This window comes from Jaculus jaculus, chromosome 6 (genome assembly GCF_020740685.1).
Source record: "Jaculus jaculus isolate mJacJac1 chromosome 6, mJacJac1.mat.Y.cur, whole genome shotgun sequence".
NCBI lineage: Eukaryota > Metazoa > Chordata > Mammalia > Rodentia > Dipodidae > Jaculus > Jaculus jaculus.
Window position 1 is genome coordinate 4,167,146 of NC_059107.1, and position 7,004 is coordinate 4,174,149.

A 7,004-nucleotide genomic window follows, 5' to 3' on the forward strand; every position below is an offset into this window, starting at 1 on the left:
GGCTCAGGTGTCTGGAGTTTGTTTGCAGTGGCTAGAGGCCCTGGTGTGACCATTCTTTCTTTCTCTGCTTCTCTCTCTCCCCTCTCAAATTTCAGGTCCTCTTGCTGCTGTAAACAAACTCCAGACACATGCACCACTTTGTGAATCTGCTTTACATGGGCACTGGGGAATTGAACCAGGGCTGGCAGGCTTTCTAAGCCAGTACCTTTAACTGCTGAGCCACCTGCCTGGTTCTACTTCTTCTATTTTAAAATTTATTTTATTGTTTTAAATGGCTATATAACTTTTATAGAGTTAGGGTCTCACTCTAGCCCAGGCTGACCGGGAATTCACTATGGAGTCTCAGGGTGACCTCTAACTCACAGCGATCCTCCTACCTCTGCCTCCCTAGTGCTGGGATTAAAGGCGTGTGCCACCACGCCCAGCTTCTTTAGTTATCTCATATCCCCTCTCCCTGCTCCCATTCTACTGAGGGCCATCCTCAGTGGGGTTATTGGTAATCACTGTGGGGTCCTGGAGACCTCAGTTAGCCTCTGTACCTGGGGTGTAGGAACATGTCTTTTTTTTTTTTTCTTTTTCTTTTGTTCTTTTGAGAGGATCTCATGAAATCCAGTCTGGCCTGGAACTCTATATGTAGCTCAGGATGACTTTGAACTCCTGATCTTCCAACCTCAACCTCCCAAATGATGGGATTACAGATCTGTCTCACCACAGTTTTTTTTTTTTTTTTAAAAATTGTTTATGAGACAGAGAGAGAGAGAAAGAAAATGGGCACCGGACTTTGTGTGGGTTCTGGGAAATTGGACTCTGGTCATCAGGCTTTACAAGCAAGTACCTTTTTAAAACGGCTGAGCCATTTTCCCAGCCCCTGTTTTTTTTTTTTTGAGACAGGATTTCACTATGTAAACCAGGCCAGCCTTGAACTCACAGTGATCTTCCTCAATCATGAACAGCTGGTATTAGAACTGGTCATGAATCCAGCTTCCTTGGCCACTTATGAGGATAAAATGTCTGTAAGCAATTTCTTACCCTATTTCCTGTCCAGAGTCTGTGGGTGTTTATGCCCATGCATCTCTTCATAAGCCTTGTGAATTTTCTATGCATCTGATCCCACTTTAAACAGTCATGACTTTTGAGAATGTCAGCATTTCTAGGCTTAGTCATGGTTTCTCTGGGCAGGCTAGGCATGTTATTTATTTATTTTTTAAGTTTAGAGAGACTTTATTAAATTAAGAGAGGGAAAGAGGAGAGTGTATGAAGAACTGCTCATGAGAAGGCAGGAGGGGGTAAAGCCCACCTAGAGACCCAAACTTGGGTACCAGGCATGTTCTCAAGACGCTAAGATTTCCTCTTGCCTTGCTGGGAGGCACTCCCATGAACATTTGCTTCCCTTGAACTCTCTGTGGCCCAAGTGGCCCAGCTAAGCCCAGAGTCAGTATGGGCACAGCTTCCGGGAAGTAGGGAAAATTGAGGCTCTAGTGCAGCTGTTTACAGTACAAGGGAATGTTTGAAAGTTGGGTGTGATTTCTTCTGTGAGAGTTCGTAAACGGGAGCTGTGTGCCATTCTGCATCTCGCCATTTTCCTTTCGTGATATTTTTGTGATCTATTACCTTTAACTGCTGTAAGAGTTTCATGGCATGAATATATAGTGCACTTTATGGCACCACTTCTGTGATGAATGAACACATAAGTCATTCTGGTTTTACGCTATTACTCTATTTCACATCATCGGAAGTGTTCCCTCTTCATTTTCACATGTCTGACATTCAAGGTGTCTTACAAGTATTTGGGAATTTTATTCTTTTATTGGCACATAAAATAATGATGCGCCTTGTAATCACTCTTGTCTTAGGTTTGATGAAATATAAAAATGTGGAGGAATGTCCAGTTGAGACCATTGCCTTCCTTGCCAACAGTTGGTTCCTTGTTACTTTCATGGTTTGCCAGCATGATAGACATGAAATTATATTTTGCTGAATTTCCTTTGGGATAATGTTTCACTGCCTGGCACAGACCATCCTTGAACTCGTGGTCCTCCTGCCTCAGCCTCCTGAGTGCTGAGATTATAGGCCTGCATCACCCCATTTGGCTTTGCTGAAGTTTTAAATGCATTTAAAATTATTATTATTTAAAAAAATTTCTGTTCATTTTATTTATTTATTTGAGAGTGACAGAAACAGAAAGAGGCAGATAGAGAGAGAGAGAGAGAGAGAATGGGCGCGCCAGGGCCGCCAGCCACTGCAAACGAACTCCAGACGCGTGTGCCCCCTTGTGCATCTGGTTAACGTGGGTCCTGGAGAATTGAGCCTCAAACCGGGGTCCTTAGGCTTCACAGGCAAGCGTTTAACCGCTAAGCCATCTCTCCAGCCCTAAAATTATTTTTATTTATATATTAGGAAAAGGGGGGGGGCGCATTCCAGGGTGTCCGGACCTCTTGTTTCTCCAGATGAACTTCAGACACACGTGCACTCTGTGCATCTGGCGTTACGTGGGCACTGGGGACTAGAGCTGGACCAGCAGGCTTTATGATCAAGCACCTTTAACCACTAAACAATTTTCTCCCCTGTAAATGTATTTCTGTTTTTCTTTTGTTTGTTTGTTTTTCTAGATAAGGCCTCACTCTAGCCCAGGCTGACCTGGAATTTATTATATAGCCTTGGGTTGGCCTTGAACTCACAGTGATCCTCCTACCTCTGCCTCTGAAGTGCTGGGATTAAAGGTGTGCATCACCATGCCCAGCCCGTAAATGCATTTTTTTTTGTGATTATTAGTTAAACATCACTTCCTATTTTGAGCTGTTCATGAACCCAGCTTCCTTGGCCACTTATGAGGATAAAATGTCTGTAAGCAATTTCTTACCCTATTTCCTGTCCAGAGGCCTCTACCTAGAGAAGCCAAGGATGACCTGGAAGTTCCGATCCTCCTGTCTTCACCTCCCACATGCTGGGATTGTAGACATGAGCCACCATGCCTTGGTTATGTGCAACTGGTGATTGATCCCAAACATTGTGCATTCTAGACACGCACTCTACCTATGGATCCACCCACGCATTCCTGGATCCATTTCTGAACTCCCAACTACATTCCTGTAGTCTAACTTTACCTTAATACTAAATAGTATTCTTTATAGTTTGTTATTTTTAATTTCTATTTATTTATTTTCAAGGGGAAAGAGAGAGACAGAATGAATAGGCATGCCAGGAACTCTAGCTGCTGCAAATGAACTCCAGATGCATGTATCACTTTGTGCATCTCATTTACTTGGGTTAATGGGGAATGGAACCCAGGTCTTTAGGCTTCACAGGCAAGCACCTTAATCTGTAAGAGATTTCTTTGACCCTAGTTTTTTTCTTTATTTTTTTATTTTTTGAGATGGTGTCTCGCTATGTTTTTCAAGCTGGTTCCAAAATCTTTTCTTCCCTTTAAAGCAATAAAAATGTATTCTCTGTGAGTCCTGGAAGCCACAAAACCAAGGTCTTGGTAGGACCTTCTGAAGCCTCAATGGGACAACTTTTCATCACTTCTTTCACTTTCTAGTGGCTCCTGATATTTGTTGGCTTGAGGCTTCATAGTTTCCAATTCTTGATCTATTTTCACACAGCCTCCTTCCTAATTGTCTCTTTATGTCCGCTCTCTCTATTGTCAGCTTTTTGTTTTTAGCTTTTTGTTGACAATCTCCATTCATGTCCATAATCCCCCTGACCACTTCCATTGCCCCTCACCTGCAATGGTTACTTCGTGTCTGAAAGACAGTATTCCAAAGCCCTCTTCATTTCCTTTGGCTCTTACATTCTTTTTGAATGTTTATTATTAACAAAATATTTTGTATGGATACATCAGGTGTTGGCACCCTCTTTTCCTTCATCCCTGCCCCCGTTCCATTGGGAACGCTCCTCAGTGAGGTTGCAGGTGTTCCCATGGGGTTGTAGTTGATGTGTTGTGGGAGCAGCAGTCAGTTATTTCTTGGGGGAGGGAACATCTCTGGGCATGATGTCTCAACCCACGGCTCTTAAAATCTTTCTGCCTCCTCTTCTGCAAATTTCCCTGAGCAATGGTGGGTGAGTTTTAAGTCTACTTCAGTGATGAGCTTAGGAGCCTGTGGATCTCTGCTTTGGTAGGTGTGGAGTGTCCTCAGGGTCTGTCTCCTCCACCCTGGCGCTGATTATCAGGTTCAGCATGGAAGCAGCTCTCTTGCTCGTCTCCCCAATTCCTCTGAGATTTCAGCTGGGGCTTGGCTGAAGTGTGAGGAGTCGTTTATCTTCTCAGGTCTCGCTACCTTCTGAAAAAGAACAGACTCTCCAATGGAGAGTGAAGTCAGCATAGTTTAAATGGGATAAGCATTATTAATTTAGGGAGAATTTGATGGATGCAACCCTTCTTTTAGTCAAAGACTAATGAGAGCTTGACACTGGAGAGCAAATCTTTGTCTCCGTTGGATTCAGATCTGGTTCCCAATTCTAGATATGGGTGCCTTTCCACTGAGCGGGTCTGCACATGTACATGGGGCATGCACATCTGCCCACACATGTGCATACACCATACATCACACACTGTGGTGGTTTGAATAGATGGCCCCCAATATATTCAGTTGTTTATTTGTTTGTAGATTGCATCTGCAGTCACCTGGCTGGAAGCAATGTCACTGGGTGCATCTTAAGGTGTGGTGGTGGGTTTCTGATTTCAATCTAAAGATATGTAAAGTGTGCCTAGCTGGAGTTCCTGAACTGTGCTGTGGCTTTTGGCTTTTAGCTTGTGCTTCTCTCTCTGCTTGGGCCTGTGAAGGCAGGCCAGCTTCTTCTGCCAATATGGAACTTCCCCTGGATCTGAAGCTTCAATAAATATCCCTTCCTCCATAACTGTGCCTGGTCTGGAAGTTTATCTCAGCGAACCTGAATCTGTCTGCTACACACACCATACACACCACACGCATGCGCACGTATGCGCACTCACACACACACACACACACACACACACACACACACAGTCTGAGTGTACAGTAATATAATTAAAAAATAAGGTGAAGAGCAATTGAGGAAGCCACCTAAAGTTGACGCCTGGTCTCCGCATACATGTGCACACGTGTGTATGGACCTGCACAACACAAACGTGCACACACACATGAACAAAAACCAACTTTCAAACCATTTATTTTCAGCTCTGCCAGGTAGCTGAGCGCTTTGGCAAATGCATTGTCTTGGGGGGTTCACGTGTCTCCCTGACCAACGGCTCCCTGTGAGTGTTACCTCAGTTCTGACGCTGGGGCGTATCAGCCGGAGCCCATGGCCAGGCCCCAGCTCTTATCCATTGTACAGGAAAGTACAGAGATGCAGACAGCAACTATCCGACACTCACCACCCGTCATTCAGCCCAACCCAAAGCCAGCGCCATGCTTACTTAGATTAGTTTCATCGTAGATTATCGAGGTTTATCTAGATTTGTTTTACTGTAGATTTCTTTCTGTTAGGTTAAAAGTAGAAGAAAAGATATTACCAGTATAGTTGCGTTTCCTCATAATCCTAGTCTTTTCCTTCCCCTCCCAAGTTAACTATTTATATACAATTATTTTTTGTTTTTCAAGGTAGGGTCTCACTCCAGCCCAGGCTGACCTGGAATCCACTATGGAGTCTCTCAGGGTGGCCTCGAACTCACGGTGATCCTCCTACTTCTGCCTCCCGAGTGCTGGGACTAAAGGTGTGCGCCACCACGCCTGCTATTTATGCACAATTTTTAAGATCTTTGTTTCTGTGTGTAGGTGTATGTACCATGGCATGCACGTGGAGGCCAGAGAACGGCCTGTGTGTTGTGCGCACCTTCCACACGGCTTGAGGCAGGACCTCCTTTGTTATCCACCGCTGCGGTCACCAGGCTTGCTGGCCCTTGATCTTCTGGCTCTGTCTGTGTGCCCATCTCACAGTTGGCATGCCGGGACTATGGACACACTGCTGTGTTGGCTTTTGTGTGGCTGCTGGGGATCTGAACTCCTCTGGTATCCATGCTTGCATGGCAAGTGCCTTATCCACGGAGCCACCCCCAGGCCCTGCATAGACTGTATGTGACCCCTATCATGTGACCTCTATCATATGACCTCTATTATGTGACCTCTATTATATGACCTCTATTATATGACCTCTATTATATAACCTCTGTTATGTGACCTCTATTATATAACCTCTGTTATGTGACCTCTATTATGCGACCTCTATCATATGACCTCTATTATGTGACCTCTATCATATGACCTCTATTATGTGACCTCTATTATATGACCTCTATTATATAACCTCTGTTATGTGACCTCTATTATGTGACCTCTAAGTAGACTGTTTTAGCTGTCATCATCATTCCATTTGTGCACTTTCATCACATATGCATGAAAGTGGCATTACATATGAATATACAGTGACATTTTTTTTGCATGTTTTAAAAACTCCCCCCCCCTTTTCTTGAGGTAGGGTCTCATTCTAGCTCAGATTGACCTGGAATTCACTATGGAGTCTCAGGGTGGCCTTGAACTCATGGCGATCCTCCTACCTCTGCCTCCTGAGGCCTGGGATTAAAGGCGTGCACCAGCACACCTGGCATGTTTTTAAAACGTTATAGAAAGGCTAGAGAGATGGCTCAGCGGTTAAAGTGCTTGCATGTTAAAGCCTAAGGGCCCAGGTTTGATTCCCCAGAGCCCACATAAGCCAGATGCACATGGTGGTGCATGTGTCTAGAGTTCATTTACAGTGGCTGAAGGCCCTGGTGCATCCATTGTCTCTCTCAAATAAATAAATAATAAAACTTTATAAAAAGTTTGTGGTAGTTTGAATGTATATGTCTCATAGACTCAGGTGTTTTTAAAATCAATTAAATTAATTTTAAATTAATTAATTAATCTATGGGAGAGAAAGAGAGAGAGAGATCCATCTCTCCAGCCTAACTCAGGTGTTTTATTAAAGCTTATAACTTGGATCACCAGCCCCTTGATGGAGGAAGTGTCACTAGGGGTGGATCCTGGCAT